Source organism: Equus caballus, chromosome 10 (genome assembly GCF_041296265.1).
Source record: "Equus caballus isolate H_3958 breed thoroughbred chromosome 10, TB-T2T, whole genome shotgun sequence".
NCBI classification, from domain to species: Eukaryota; Metazoa; Chordata; class Mammalia; order Perissodactyla; family Equidae; genus Equus; species Equus caballus.
In genome coordinates this window covers 5,794,010-5,810,250 of record NC_091693.1, presented here as the reverse complement: position 1 = coordinate 5,810,250, position 16,241 = coordinate 5,794,010, and positions in this window count along the sequence as shown.

Here is a 16,241-nt window from a genome sequence, read left to right as displayed (position 1 = left end):
CTGAAAAGTTGTATCAGCCTTGTCTGCTTGGCTTTTTGCGTCAAATCTCTAATTGTCTCACCATAAGGAGTGAACACGAGTAGAGGTTAGGTTCTTAATTTAAGACTGCATTCAAGCATAGAATCACATTCTTTCATGTCATTGAAAATTTTCCCAAGGCAGAATTTCATTCTGCTATTTTGGCTGCTATGCGAGGGACAATTCTTGGAGTCTTAGACTGGTTTTCATCACCATCCTCATCATCACTGAGCTGATGCCTTACTTTGCTGTCTTTGTTAGTGGGTTCTACTGCCTTCTCTGCCAAAATTTTTTCCACATCTTTCATCACGTCATTGAAGCCTTTTCCACTAACTCACCCTGTGATGTGCATGATATGTATGACACAGTCCTTTATATTTTCTGTAACACCTTCAAGGCCTTTGAAATTTTTTAGGCAGTCTGGCCAAACATTTTTCCAACCGTTATTGATAGTCTGCTTGATGCTATCCCAGGCTGTGCCAACACAGTAACAGTGCGAATAGTGACTGATTTCCAGTAGTCCATCATGGTGTCCTTGTTGGTGTTGAGAGCTTTGCTATAAAGCTCCTTTGTGTTGTGCACATGAAAGATTTTATTATGCCCTAGTTGAAACGTTGGAAGACAGATACAGTCTAGGTTGGGGTGGGCATTTTCAAGTTCTTCATGGCAATAAACTGAAACATCATCCAAAATTAATAAAACTGTGGAGGCAGAAGTTTTGCCCTGGAGATAGCATTCAACTTCTTGGATAAGCAGAATATTTCTGACATCACTCAGACTTTTTCATTCCACCTACTGTGGACTGACACATGGTTCAGGTTTTTCCTTTAATTTCCTGTGGATTTGGGGCTCTGTACATCACTAGGGACTTGCACTTAAAGTTACCCTTGGCATTGATACACAATAGCACGGTTGCATCATATTTGAAAAATTTAAAGTTGGGGAGCTTTGGAGGCCATTTGCATCGTATGGGTTCATTTGCCAACAGCCTTGTAAAGCAAGCCAGTCTCATCAGCGTTGAACCCTGCTCTTCCACATAACACGCTTCCTGTATAACACTTAGAAGGCATTTAAAAAATTATTCCACAGCCCCCTGATCTGCAGAACCTGACTTGCCTGCAAGTTGAACATTTGTCATGTTGTACTGCCTTTTGAAATGTATAAATCAGCTAGCACTAGCTGATCAGGGTTTCAACATTTTCCTGACCTGGGTAATGTGATCGTAAATTTTGACTTTTACCATTACAACAATGGTGTCTCCTGTGCTTTTTCTTCATCAGTCTTCATTTCATGAATCCACAACTTTAGCCATTTTTCCATCTTTTTCATAGCTGCATAACACACTATAAATGTTTTAACACTTTCTGGAATGGCCTTATGTACCAGTGAATTTCCCCTGTCTACTTTTGAATATGCCATATTGTTGATTTATTAACATTGAACTCACACCCAATAGCAGTATAATTCATGACTGAATGATGCCTATCTAGCACATGTATTTTTTTCTAAGACACACCACAGCCTTTCACTTATGAACACTAGACAACACCTTACCACTAGGCTTGGAGGCCAATTTCAGCAGCAAAATCACCACTGAAAAAATGCAAAAAATGTGGCATTAAATAGTTCATGAGAAGGACACTTTATAGTATGAGAGTTGAAACTGGAAGGCAGAGTGACACTTTGTTTGACCTCAGCTGGTAACATGCATGTTGGGTGACTAATTTTTTACCATTCTGCATGTGTCTGCAAATGACTGTGAAAATACTACAGGTATTGATTTTGGGGTTACAAATATATTTTAGAGAATAGGTGAATTTGCAAATAATGAGGATTGCTTATTAAAGATATATATAGTGTGTATATATAGTATATATGTGTATGTATACATACATACATATATATATATATATATATATATATATGTATGTTGCATAGTATAGTTTTCTAGTCATTGGGAATGCATTGCCTCTCGGAGACCGTGTCTTCCCTCAGGATGGCCATCTGTGCTATGGCTGTGGCTGTACCTGTAGCTGATCCTGGTGGCTAAGAGCCTAGACTCTGGTGATGGATTGGGATTTCAGACCAACCACTGTTTATAACCATGTAACAGTAAACACAAGGCCATGTCACTTAGCCCTGGGCCACAGTATTCTTGTCTGTAGGAGGTGGAAGGTGGACATTAAAATTTAAAGCACAAGAATGGGAACCAGCGGTAAGCTAGGTGATATTCAGACCTAGGCAACATGCAGACGCCCTAGCTAGGTTCAAAGGTGGGGAATAGCAGTCCAGGAAAACAGAACTGCATATCCAAGACCCTGAGGTTGGTAAGAGCTTAGTCTGTTGGAGGAACCAGGTCAAGGCCAGTTTGGCTTGACAGGGAGAATAGAAATTGATAATTGATGGGGTAGTGTAGCAGGGCCAGATGCACAGGTAAGGCACCATAGAAATCTGGATTTAATTCTAATTGTTCTGTGAAACCATAGGATCATTTCAGCAGAAACAAAAGATTTTCTCCTGTTTTTAAAAAAAATTTTACAGTTGAGTGTTTTACATTTTGGTTAGAATTTTTCAACCTTCTAAAGCTGAGATCATTAATTTGAGATCTTTTTTCTTTGCTAATAAAGGTTTTTAGTGCTATACATTTCACCCAAAATACTGGTTGAGTAGCATTCTATAAATTTTGACATTATGTTTTAATTTTCATTTAGTTCTAGTAATTTTTAATTTCCCCTTTGATGTATTCTTTGGTCTGTACAATTTAACATAATTTGATTGTGGTTTGAGTACATACTTTGTATGACTTAAAAAGAATCCTTTTTTGTTTATTGAGATTTGTTTTATGACCCAGAACGTGGACTATCTTGATAAATGTTCCATTTACCTGAAAATAATGTGTATTCTGCTCTTGTTGAGTGTTTTGTAAATGTCAAGTTGGTCAAGTTGGTCAAGAGTGTTGTTCATGACTTCTATGTTCTGATTTTCTACTTGTTCTACTAATTATGTAATGGTTTTTAAAACTCCTACTATAAAGGTACATTTGTCTGTTATTTCTTGCATATCATTTTTTCATGCATTTTTAAAACTCTTTTATTAGGTACATATATGTCTTTGCCTGTAGTCAACTCTCTGATGTTAATATAGCCCCTCTGGTGCTCTTTAGCTTATTGTTACAATGGTTTATCTCTTTTTGCCCTTTGACTTTTAAACTATTTGTGCCTTTATAGTTGAAGCAGTTTTCTTATAGGCAGCATATTATGGGTCTTACTTTTTATCTACTCTGAAAATCTCTGCCTTTTAATTAGAACATTTAAACCATTTACAGATAATTTGATTATCCATACTGTTGGGTTTCAACTAACTATCTTGCTATTGGTTTTCTCTTTATTCCATCTGTTCTTTATTTTATTTTCCCTCATTTTCTGCTTTTGGATTATTTTTTATGATTCTACTTTATCTCCTTTAATTGATTTATTAGCTTTTTTGAGTTTAGTGATTGATTTAGAGTTTATAGTACACATCAGAGACTGACAAACTTTTTCTCTAATGGGCCAAATAATAATTATTTTAGGCCAAGAGGAAAAGTCAAGGATATTAAATCAGTACATATATAACAATTGAGAAAACAAATTTCCACACATTTTTAATTCTTAAAAGTCAAAATAAAATAATAATTGACCATATTTTTTTGCAATATAGGTATATCAATGCAATGAAAAGAATTATTTGGGGGGAGCTAACATTTCACTTAACTATAGATGAAAGTTAGTGTTTTTATCAAAATACATTACAAATGTTCATCTGTTAATGCTCATCTGTGATGAGATTTTACCCATACCACTTAAAAAAAAGTACAATGAATTTTAATTAAATTCAATATAGCACCCATAAAATGTTACTATTTCATCTTTTAAACTTTCTTGAACACACATTGATATACTATCAAATACTGACACAATCCATGAGCATTTTTATCACTTGGGTGGCATTTATAGAATTCAATTAGATTCTCTTTTTGACATTTGCCCTTTTTGCATGTAATTACATGCAGATTAATCACTTCCAATTGTGGTGATTTCCTGTCTGGAAATTCCTCAGTGGCACAGTTAAATGGGTTTTTAAATAAGGAAATTTCTCTTTCACTTGCATCAAGGTCTGAAACCCATGCTGTAGTTGTAGTTGGAGCCTGGGAACCATATCAAATGCAAATGTGTGAAGTGAAGCTCTCTCGTTATAACTAAAGCTGCTTGATATTGTGATTGCAAAAAGGTTAGTTTTTGATGAAAAGAATTTTCTGTGGTTTAACTTTTGTCTGTAAGTGCTTATTTGCCTTGTAATTTTAGCTTGAAGTCATTAGGAAACATCAAGTCTGAAGCAAAAGCTAATTTCCAAATGTATTGTGTTCAATAATAGCAATTGAAAGTTTTTCTCATTCAAAAAAATTTTATTCTTGTCACTGAGTTTAAAAAATCACAATAAACTGCCACTACTATGTGATTGAACTGCTATATGAGGGAGCAATTCAAGATATTCAGTTCCTATTTCTGCCAAAATTCATGGAACTGATAATAGTTAAGTCTATGTGAATGAATAAACCATTGACATTACTAGCTCACTCACACATGATAGACTCAATTATTTTCCACAAAGTACCTACTGTGATAAGATATTCCAATGTAAATTTCCAAATTTTTCTGACCACATTTTTTGTGAATAGTGAGGAGTGCTTAATCTGGTATTACTGATTTATTGTTTCTATCACAGCTATAGCTTCATTGTATATTGAGCACAATGTTCTGTCATTTAATTCAATAACAAAATAACACATTCTGCTGTGCCTTAAAACAATCATATTTGAAGTCCACTTTTCCCTTCTTATTTTGACATGATGGATGTACACTGGTAAAAACAATAATAAAATGCCAAGGTATGGAGATATGCATGTCACTCAACCTATTTTTAACTTATAGCTGGGACCGGCCCCATGGCCAAGTGGTTAAGTTCGTGTCCTCCTTCAGTGGCCCCAGGTTTCACTGGTTTGGATCCTGGGTGCAGACACTGCACCGTTCATCAAGCCATGGTAAGGCAGCATCCCTCATAGCACAACCAGAGGCACTCACAACTAGAATATACAACTATGCACTGGGGGATTTGGGGAGAAGAAGAAGAAATTTAAAAAAAAAGAAGAAGATTGGCAACCATCGTTAGCACAGGTGCCAAACTTTAAAAAAAAGTTATAGAGGAGTGACATCAGCAACATGGCAGAGTGAGCTCGCCCAGGACTCTCTCCCCTCCAAATTACAACTAAGGGGAGCAACTGCATTCCAACCAAAGAAATCCTAATAACACAGAAATCGTCAGAGACCCACAGCAGTCAAACGAGGGAGGGCAGAGAGGCTGGAGCTGCCCTCAGAGGAGCTGAATGGGGTAAGAGAGAACTTCGCTCCCTCCCCTAGAGACTGGGATCACTGCTGCAGGAGACTCCATGCAGGAAGGAGCAGAGGAGGAGAGGAGTGTCCGTAGGATTGTCCAGGACTCCCACAGACCCGTGCAGTGGAAACCCTCTAACGGGGGAAGGCTTTCACATGGGGGGACTCCAGCAAGCCAGGGCCCTGGGAGCCCAGAGGGCGACAACTGATCAGAGTCCAGGTCTGCACACGGGAGAAGGTGCCCCTCCTCACCCAACCAGTGCTGTGCACTGCCATTGTGGCTGAAGGTGGAGGGCTCACAACACGTGGCTCTTGACCCCCATCTAGTGGTAACAGGCTGTAACTGAAACTGAATAATAGCACTATGTGCAAAAACCGCTCCTCTACCATCCAGCCATTTCTAAAAGCTCCAGACCTAAAGGAAAACAATAAAAACACAGAAGTATGTCCTGAGGACTTGGAAATAGATAAACTAAGTGAAAATGAATTCAGAATAGCTATCATCAAAAAACTCAACGAGATAAAGGGAAACAGACAAACAAGTCGACGAGTTCTGGAGTTACTTCACAAAAGCGATTGAAACTATAAGGAAGAATCAATCAGAAATACTAGGGATGAAAAATACAATGGATCAGATAAAACAGAATACGGACTCCCTGAACGCCCATGTAGACACCATAGAGGAGAAAAATAGCATAATCAAACATAGACAGGCTGAATGGCTCCAAACAGAGGAAGAAAGAGAACTAAGAATTTAAAAAACTGAAGAAAATCTCAGAGAAATATCTGAGTCAATGAGAAAATGCAGCTTTAGAATCATCAGAATTCCCAAGGGCGTGGAAAAGGAAAATGGAGCAGAAAGTGTGCTCAACGACATAATATCAGAGAAATTCCCAAATCTAGGGATTGAGAAAGAAATGTGTGTGGAGGAAGCTTTCAGATCTCCTAGATTTGTCAATGTAAAAAGACCTTCTGCAAGGCATACAGTAGTAAAAATGGCAAAAATGAATGACAAAGAATACTCAGGGCAGCAAGGCAGAGAAGAAAATAAACCACAAAGGAACCCCTATCAGACTTTCAGCGGATTTCTCTACAGAAACCTTACAAGCTAGGAGAGATTGGAATGACATATTCAAAACTTTAAAGGATAAAAATCTACAGCCAAGAATACTCTATCCAGAAAAAATGTCTACAGATATGAGGGAGAAATTAAATCTTTTCCAGACAAACAAACGCTAAGGGACTTCATAGCCACAAGACCACCCCTGCAAGAAATCCTCAAGAAGGCTCTCATACCTGAAAAAAGAACAAAAGGGAGAAAGGGGTCACAAAATACAGAGTAGGGAGACAAATACATAGAACCAGAATAGGATAGCAAATATTCAATTATAGCATTAGGATAAAGGGAAGGAAACCACCAAAGCAAAGACAATCTTATAACTCTAACCACAAACTCACAACACAAGTTGGAATAAAAGATGAAAATAATAAATTAGGAGGGGAGAAGGAAAGGGACTGAATCAGTTTAGGCTAAGGACGTAAGAGGCCACCAGAAAATGTACTATGTTATGCATGAGATTCTGAATACAAACTTCAGGGTAGCCACCAAACTGAAAAACAGAACAGAGACACAAAACATAAATAAGGAAAAAGACAAGAAACCCAGCATAAGAAATTGTAGAAGTCAATGGGTAGGCTAAAACACACAGGACAAGAAACAAAGGAAACAGGAAAACGGGAAAATGAGGGACAGAATGACAGCATTAAGCCCTCATGCATCAATAACCACTCTCAATGTAAACGGATTGAACTGTCCAATAAAAAGACACAGAGTGGCAAGATAGATTAAAGAACAAGATCCAACAATTTGTTGCCTCCAGGAAATACATCTCAGCTCCAAGGACAAACACAGGCTAAGAGTGAAGGGGTGGAAGACAATATTCCAAGCTAATAGCAAACAAAAGAAAGCAGGTGTTGCAATACTTATATCAGACAAAACAGATTTCAAGATAAGGCAGGTAAAGTGAGACACAGGGGGCCAATACATAATGATAAAAGGACACTTCATCAAGAAGAAATAATGCTTATAAATAGCTATGCACCCAACACAGGAGCACCAAGATTCATAAAGCAACTGTTAACAAACCTAAAAGAAGATATCAAAAATAACACAATAGTGATAGGGTAACTCAACACTCCACTCACATGAATGGACAGATCATCCAGACAGAAAATCAACAAGGAAACAGGGGAGTTAAACAAAAAGCTAAAACAGTTGGACCTAATACACATATATAGATCACTTCACCCCAAAACAGCAGAATACACATTCTTCTCAAACACACATGGAACATTCTCAAGGATAGACCAAATGTTGGCAAACAAGACAAGCCTCTACAAATTTAAAAAAATTGAAATAATTACAAGCATCTTCTCTGATCATAATGCTATAAAGCTAGAAATTAATTACAAGGAAAAAGCTGAGAAAGGCACAAAGATGTGGAGACTAAACAATATGCTATTGAACAAACAATGGATCATTGAAGAAATTAAAGAAGAAATCAAAAAATGCCCAGAGACAAGTGAAAATGATAACGTGCCATATCAACTCATATGGGATACAGCAAAAGCTCTATTAAAAGGAAAATTCATCGCAATACAGGCACATCTTAACAAACAAGAAAAATCTGAATAAGCAATCTTAAACTACACCTAACTGAATTAGAGAAAGAAGAACAAGCAAAGCCCAAAGTCGACAGAAGGAGAGAAATAATAAAAATTAGAGCAGAAATAAATGCTATTGAAACAAAAAGGCAGTAGAAAGGATCAATGAAACAAAGAGCTGATTCTTTGAGAAGATAAATAAAATTGACAAACCCCTAGCCAGACTTACAAAGAAAAAAAGAGAGAAAGCTCAAATAAACAAAATCAGAAATGAAAGAGGAGAAATAACAACAGACTCCACAGAAATACAATGGATTATAAGAGAATACTATGAAAAACTATATGCCAACAAAATGGATAACCTAGAGGAAATAGATAAATTCTTGGATTTGTACAATCTCCCAAAGCTTAGTCAAGAAAAAGCAGATAATTTGAACAGACCAATCACAAGGAAAGAGATTGAAACAGCAATCAAAAGCATCCCAAAGAATAAAACCCCAGGACCAGATGGCTTTCCTGGGGAATTCTACCAAACTTTCAGAGAGGATTTAATACCTATCTTTTTCAAGCTATTCCAAAAACTTAGGGAGGATGGAACACTTCCTAACACATTCTACAAGGCCAACAGCATGCTGATACCAAAGCCTGACAAGGACAGCACGAAAAAGGAGAACTACAGACCAATATCGCTGATCAACATAGATGTAAAAATTCTCAACAAAATTTTGGCAACCCGAATTCAGCAATTCATCAAAAGGATCATACATCATGATCAGGTGGGATTCATACCAGGGACACAGGGATGGTTCAACATCTGCAAATCAATCAACGTGATACACCACATCAACAAACTGAGGAATAAAAAACACACGATCATCTCAATAGATGCAGAGAAAGCATTTGACAAGATCCAACAGCCATTTATGATAAAAACTCTGAACAAAATGGGGATAGAAGGGAACTACCGCAACACAATAAAGGCCATATATGACAAACCCATAGCCAACATCATACTCAACGGGCAAAAACTGAACCCCATCCCCCTGAAAACAGGAAGGAGACAAGGATGCCCTCTATCACCACTCTTATTTAACATAGTACTGGAGGTCCTGGCCAGAGCAATCAGGCAAGAAAAAGGAATAAAAGGAATCCAAATAGGGAGGGAAGAAGTGAAACTCTCGCTGTTTGCAGACGACATGATCTTATATATGGAAAACCCCAAAGAATCCATTGGAAAACTGTTAGAAGTAATCAACAACTACAGCAAAGTTGCAAGGTATAAAATCAATTTGCATAAATCAGTAGCATTTCTATACTCCAGTAATGAACCAACAGAAAAAGAACTCAAGAACACAATACCATTCCCAATCGCAACAAAAGGAACAAAATACCTCAGTGTGGATTTAACTAAGGAAGTGAAAGACCTATAGACGAAAACTACAAGGCTTTTCTGAAAGAAACGGATGATGACATAAAGAGATGGACAGACATTCCATGTACATGGATTGGAAGAATAAACAGTTAAAATGTCCATTCTACCTAAAGCAATCGACAGATTCAACGCCATCTCAATCAGAATCCCAATGGCATTCTTTTAAGAAATAGAGCAAAGAAGCCTAAAATTCATATGGGGCAACAAAAGACCCCGAATTGCTAAAGCAATCCTGAGAAAAAAGAACACAGCTGGAGGCTTCACAATCCCTGACTTCAAAACATACTACAAAGCTACAGTAATCAAAACAGCATGATACTAGTACAAAAACAGGTGCAGCGATCAATGGAACAGAACTGAAAGCCCAGAAATAAAACCACACATCTATGGACAGCTAATCTTCGACAAAGGAGCTGAGGGCATATAATGGAGAAAAGAAAGTCTTTTCAATAAATCGTGCTGGGAAACCTGGACAGCCACATGTAAAAGAATGAAAATTGACCATCCTTTTTCACCATTCATCAAAATAAACTCAAAATGGATTAAAGACCTAAAGGTGATACCTGAAACCATAGGCTTCTAGAAGAAAATGTAGGCAGTACACTCTTTGACATCAGTATTAAACGGCTCTTTTCGGACACCATGTCTTCTCAGACAAGGGAAACAATAGAAAGAATAAACAAATGGGACTTCATCAGACTAAAGAGCTTCTTCAAGGCAAGGGAAAACAGGATTGAAACAAAAAAACAACCCACTAATGGGAAAAAATATTTGCAAGTCATACATCCGTCAAAGGCTTAATATCCATAATATATAAAGAATTCACACAACTCAACAACAAAAAATCAAACAACCCAGTCAAAAACTGGGAAGGAGATATGAACAGACATTTCTCCAAAGAAGATATACGAATGGCCAATAGGCACATGAAAAGATGCTCATCATCGCTGATCATCAGGGAAATGCAAATCAAAACTACACTAAGATATCACCTTACACCCATTAGAATGACAAAAATAACCAAAACAAATAGTAACAAATGTTGGAGAGGTTGTGGAGAAAAAGGAACCTTCATACACTGTTGGTGGGAATGCAAACTGGTGCAGCCACTATGGAAAACAGTATGGAGATTCCTTAAAAATTTAAAAATAGAATTAACATACGATCCAGCCATCCCACTACTGGGTATCTATCCAAAGAGCTTGAAGTCAGCAATTCCAAAAGTCCCAAGCACCCAAATGTTCATTGCAGCATTATTTACAATAGCCAAGACATGGAAGCAACCTAAGTGCCCATCAACTGATGACTGGATAAAGAAGATGTGGAATGGAATACTACTCAGCTGTAAAAAAAGAACAAAATCATCCCATTTGCAACAACATGGATGGACCTTGAGGGAATTATGTTAAGTGAAATAAGCCAGTTAGAGAAGGATAATCTCTGTATGACTCCACTCATATGCGGAATTTAAAAATGCAGACAAAGAGAACAGATTAGTGGCTACCAGAGGAAAGGGGGGTGGGGGTGGTCACAAAGGGTAAAGAGGTATACCTACAACACGACTGACAAACAATAATGTACAACTGAAATTTCACAAGATTGTAACCTATCATTAACTCAATAGAAATTTTTTTTAAAAAAAGTGGGAGGGAGAGCCAGAGGCAGGGAGCAGAGGGGGCTTGAGTGAGACTCCAGGAGAGAGTGAGGGAAGGGGGTGGGCCTGAGACTGAGAATGAATGTGTTAACATATTCCCTGGTTTAGTGTGCAACTGTGCCTTGCATCCCCAAGGTTGGCGTGGGAGACAGAGTAACCAAAGTTTCTGAGCTTATTTTGTAGGACAGCAAGAGGACCACTGATGAGACAGCTTGCTGACAGCCCCCAGCTGGACTCAATGTAGTGTGGGAGTGTTGAGAAGCTAGAACAACCAATTGTAAACTTTAGGCGTCACAGACTAAAAATCCACCACATGCAACACATAAACCCCCTGAATTTGCACGTGATCTATGAAGAAATATGAAAGACAGTCGTGCCTGTGCAGAGGACTCTTCAAACTTCAATCCCCAAAGCCCTCCTACTCACTGTCCTACCCAAAACCCTAGACAAAAACCCCAACTTTTTTCCTTAAGGCAGGTGGGTTTGAGTTTTAGCTCCCATCTCCTCATCTGGCTGCTTTTTGATAATAAACCTCTTTCCTTGCTACCAAAAAAAGTTTTAACTGCATCACTGTAAGCGTGCACATGCAGCATTGTGAAGCAGTGAAAGTACCACGTCGTCTGTTTCATAACTACTCAATTCTGTGACCACAGTACCTAAATAGCCATAGACCATATATAAATAAGAGTGTGACTATATTCTACTAAGGCATTTTTTATGAAAACAAATCTTAATTTCAAATAATTTTCATGTGTTGTGAAATGTTATTCCTCTTGATTTTTTCTAAGCATTTAAAGTGTGAAAACCATTCTAAGCTCATGGGCCACATAAAAACAACAAGATTTGGCACCTGAGTTGTAGTTTGCTGACTCCTGATAAACATCTCTAACTTATTATAGTGTACTCTCAGTGATATTAAACTGCGTCACACAGAGCGTAAGAACTTCACAAACTTTTTTTATTGCCTCCCATTCTCTCTGCCATTATTGTTGAACATTTTGCTTCTCCATGTCATACACCCCACAACAAATGTCTATTATTCTTTAAACAGTAGATTATCTTTTAAAGAGAGTTAATTACTAAGAAACAAAATACTTTTACCCACGTAGCCACTGTGTCTGGTGCTCCTTCTTTTGGTTTTCCTTTGGCATTTCAAGTATCATTTTTCTGGAAGGAAAATCATATTTTCTTTTTTTTAAAGATTTTGTTTTTCCTTTTTCTCCCAAAGCCCCCCAGTACATGGTTGTACATTTCAGTTGTGGGTCCTTCTAGTTGTGGCATGTAGGACACCGCCTCAGCATGGCTTGATGAGTGGTGCCATGTCCGCACCCAGGATTCAAACTGGCGAAACTCTGGGCCACCAAAGCAGAGCACATGAACTTAACCACTCAGCCACAGGGCCGGCCCCTGGAAAAATCATATTTTCTGTATTCAAAGTTTGCTGGCACTGAATTTTTTGTTTTGTATATCTGAAATTGTCTTTATTTCACCTTTGTTTTTGAAATATATTTTCCAGGTAATTTCTTATAATATTTGAAAGATGTTCTACTATTTTCTGGCTTGCATTTTGCCAACAAGAAATCTGCTGTGATTGTTATCTTTTTTCCCATTTACATAAAATATCTCCCCTCCCTCCTTAGTTGCATTTAAGATTTTCTATTTATCACTAGATAGTAAGCAATCTGATTATGATGTGCCTTGCTGAAATGTTCTTGTGCTTGGCATTCATTAAACTTATTTGTTCTATAGGTTTATAGTATCCAACAATTTGGAAATATTTCAGGCATTATTTATTTGAATGGTTTTCTATCCTTCTACCTCTCTCTCAGCACCTAATATGTGTATTAGTTCCCTACCTCTCTCTCAGCACCTAATATGTGTATTAGTTCCTTTGAAGTTGTCTCACAGCTCATTGATATTATTTGCTTTTTTTAGTTTTTTTCTCTCATTTTCATTTTGAATAGTTTCTACTGCTATATCTTCCAGTTTCCTAATCTTTTCTTCTGCAATGTCGACTCTGCTTTTAGTCCCGCCCAGTGTATGTTACATCATAATTTAGTTTTTATCTCATAGTTAGATTAGGGTCTTCTTTATGTCTTTCATGGCTCTACTTAACATGTTCAGTTTTTCTTCTATTTTCTTGGACATATGGAATACATTTTTCTGTTTTAGTGTCTTCTACTTTTACTATCTGTCATTCTATGCCTGTTTTGAGTGATTTATTTTTTTTCTCATTTTGGATTATATTTTCCTACTTCTGTGTATGACTTTATTTTTGATTGGATGTCAGACATTCTGATTTGGGAATATTTTTGTATTCCTGTGAATATTCTAGTGAGGAAACAAGCATTCTTGCAAAAAATTATATAAACAAACGTAAACCGACAGTTCTGGCAATATCTATGAAAGGTGGAGTCCTCAGAAGGGCCATCAAGACTGCTCTCAATTCTCTGCATTTAGATGCCAGTGGGTTTGTCCTTATGTACATCTCCTGGGGGCTGAAATGATCGCTGTGATTGGCTTTTACATGTTAGAAAAATTACACCTTATCAAGCCTACATCATTTGTACAGTCACAAATAATAGTAATCTACTCATCCTCCTATTTGACTTGGTAGATGTTGTGTCTCATATATGAAAACATAACTGGATTGCTTGTAGGACCAAGACCTCAGTTCTACCTCCAACCAGGTGCTTCCTGTGAGTCCACCTGCAGCCCAGAGGTGTGGGTTAAGGCCCCCCAAAGGGTTTGTAAAAAAAAAAAGTCTGACTCAGTTTCCACTATGGAGAACCTGGGCAATTTTATAATAGCTCTGGGCCTGGCCTCCTGTGGAGAAACTGAAAGACCCTGCAGTAGAGGCTGAATGCCTGAAACAGTGCCTCCTAGAGGTGGGATCCATTCTTCTGTGTACTATAGCCATGCCCAGCACTTGTTCCCTTATTAATGGTCCAGTCTGTTTCTGGGGCATGAAGAGGGTGCCCTTTTGTTCCAGTTCCCCTTTGCTCTTAGGATGGAATCCAAACCCATAATGTGTCAGAAAAAAATACCTCACCCTCCAGTCCCTCCCCTCTCTGCCTTGATGAATGCTCTCCCAACCACCCCAAATTACCTCTACCCAACAGATCTTCTTCCCCTCCCTAAAGCTCAGTCCACCCAGCTACCAGACCTTTGTTCAGATGTTCCTCTCTGCCAGGAATGATCTTCTGAGAATTTGCATTTCTCTCAGGTTTCCAGGTGATGATGATGTTGCTGGTCCAGGGGCCACACATTGTAAACTATTGATTCATTTAATTATTATAAAAATTCACATATTCTCTAAATATTTCCTGTGTCCATGTCTTGGGCCTTATTTCATTGCTTCAATTCTCCCAAGATTTACAACCAGGAAATGTTCTGGTATCATCCATATCAATTTCAAAATTTACATCATTACATAATTAGCAAACTAAGGTCATCAACAAATGGTTGCAGACTTGGTTATTTTCTCACATAAATACTGACTAATTATCAATGAGTAATCTTGTATGAGACTACTATTTTTACAAAAATAATTTTTGAAGGAGAAATAAAACTACAAAAACTTAAGCAATTTCTTTACATATTAGGACCTGCCACCTTTCCAGGAGATCAGATTCTTCTCATTGTAATCGATGAGCACTTATGGACTTCATTCTCTCTGTCTGTTTCTTGACATGTTTCAGTATTGGCATGTAATTTCCATTAACTCGTCTCCTGATGGGTTCTAACAGAGATAGGTTAGCTCAGTTTCAAAAGAGATAAAAGCTAGCAGGTGTGGTTTGTGGCACTCTGAAAATTACCCTGAAATAATGATTGTATATGGGATTTGGATAATTTGATTGGGCTTCTCCCTTTTGCCATACTTCTCTTAGAATCAAAGGCATAACATCTAATTTCCCAAGAACAAGGAAGGCTATTTTGTGTATTGTTTTTCTGTCTTTTTTTATTGTAAGATATATATAATATAAATTTTACCCTTTTAACCATCTTAAATGTAAAATTTAATAGCATTAAGTACATTCACAACGTTGTGCATCCACCAGGACTATGCATTTCCAGAACTTTTTCATCCTCCCAAATAATAACTCTGTATCAATTAGACAATAACTCCCCCTTCCACACTGCCTCCAGCCTCTGGTAACCTCTATTCTACTTTATGTCTCTATGAATTTGCCTATCTTAGGTACTTCATACAAATGGAATCATACAATATTTGGTTTTTTTGTCTATGGCTTATCTCACTTAGCATAATATTTCCAAGGTTTATCCATATTACAGCATGTATCAGAATTCCATGAACTAGAATGAACTAGGAAGTGTTGCCTCCTCTTCAAATTTTTCAAAGATCGTGCTTTCCCCTTGAATGGTCTTGGCATCTTTGTCAAAAATTAATTGGCCATATATATGTGGACTTACTTCTGGGTCCTCTATTCTATTTTATTGGTCTGTGTCTGTCCTTATGTCAGTACCATACTGTTATAATTAATGTAGCATTGTAATAACTTTTGAAATTGGGTAATATGAGTCCTCCAGCTTTATTCTTTTTAAAAATTGTTTTGGCTATTTGGGGCCCTTTGTAATTTCATATGAACTTGGGGATCAGCTTTCCCATTTATGCAAAAAAGGCTTTTGGAATTTTGATGAGAACTGCGTTGAATCTGTGTATCTCTTTGGGTAGTATTGACATCTTAACAATGTTAAGTCTTCCAATTTTCTTTTGAACATGAGATATCTTTCCATTTATTTAGGTCTTCTTTAATTTCATCCAGCAATGTTTTCCAGCTTTCAGCATATAAGTCTTATACCTTCTTGGTTAGATTTCTTACTAAATATTTTATTCCTGTAGGAAATATTATAAATGAAAGGAGTTTCCTAATTTCCTTTTTGGATTATTAATTGCTGTTCTATAGATAGACAAATGACTTGGGAGTATTGATTTTCCCTGCAACTTTGCTGAATTCATTTATTAACCTTATTAACTTTTGTAAATTCTTTGGAATTTTCTATATATAGGATCACACCATCT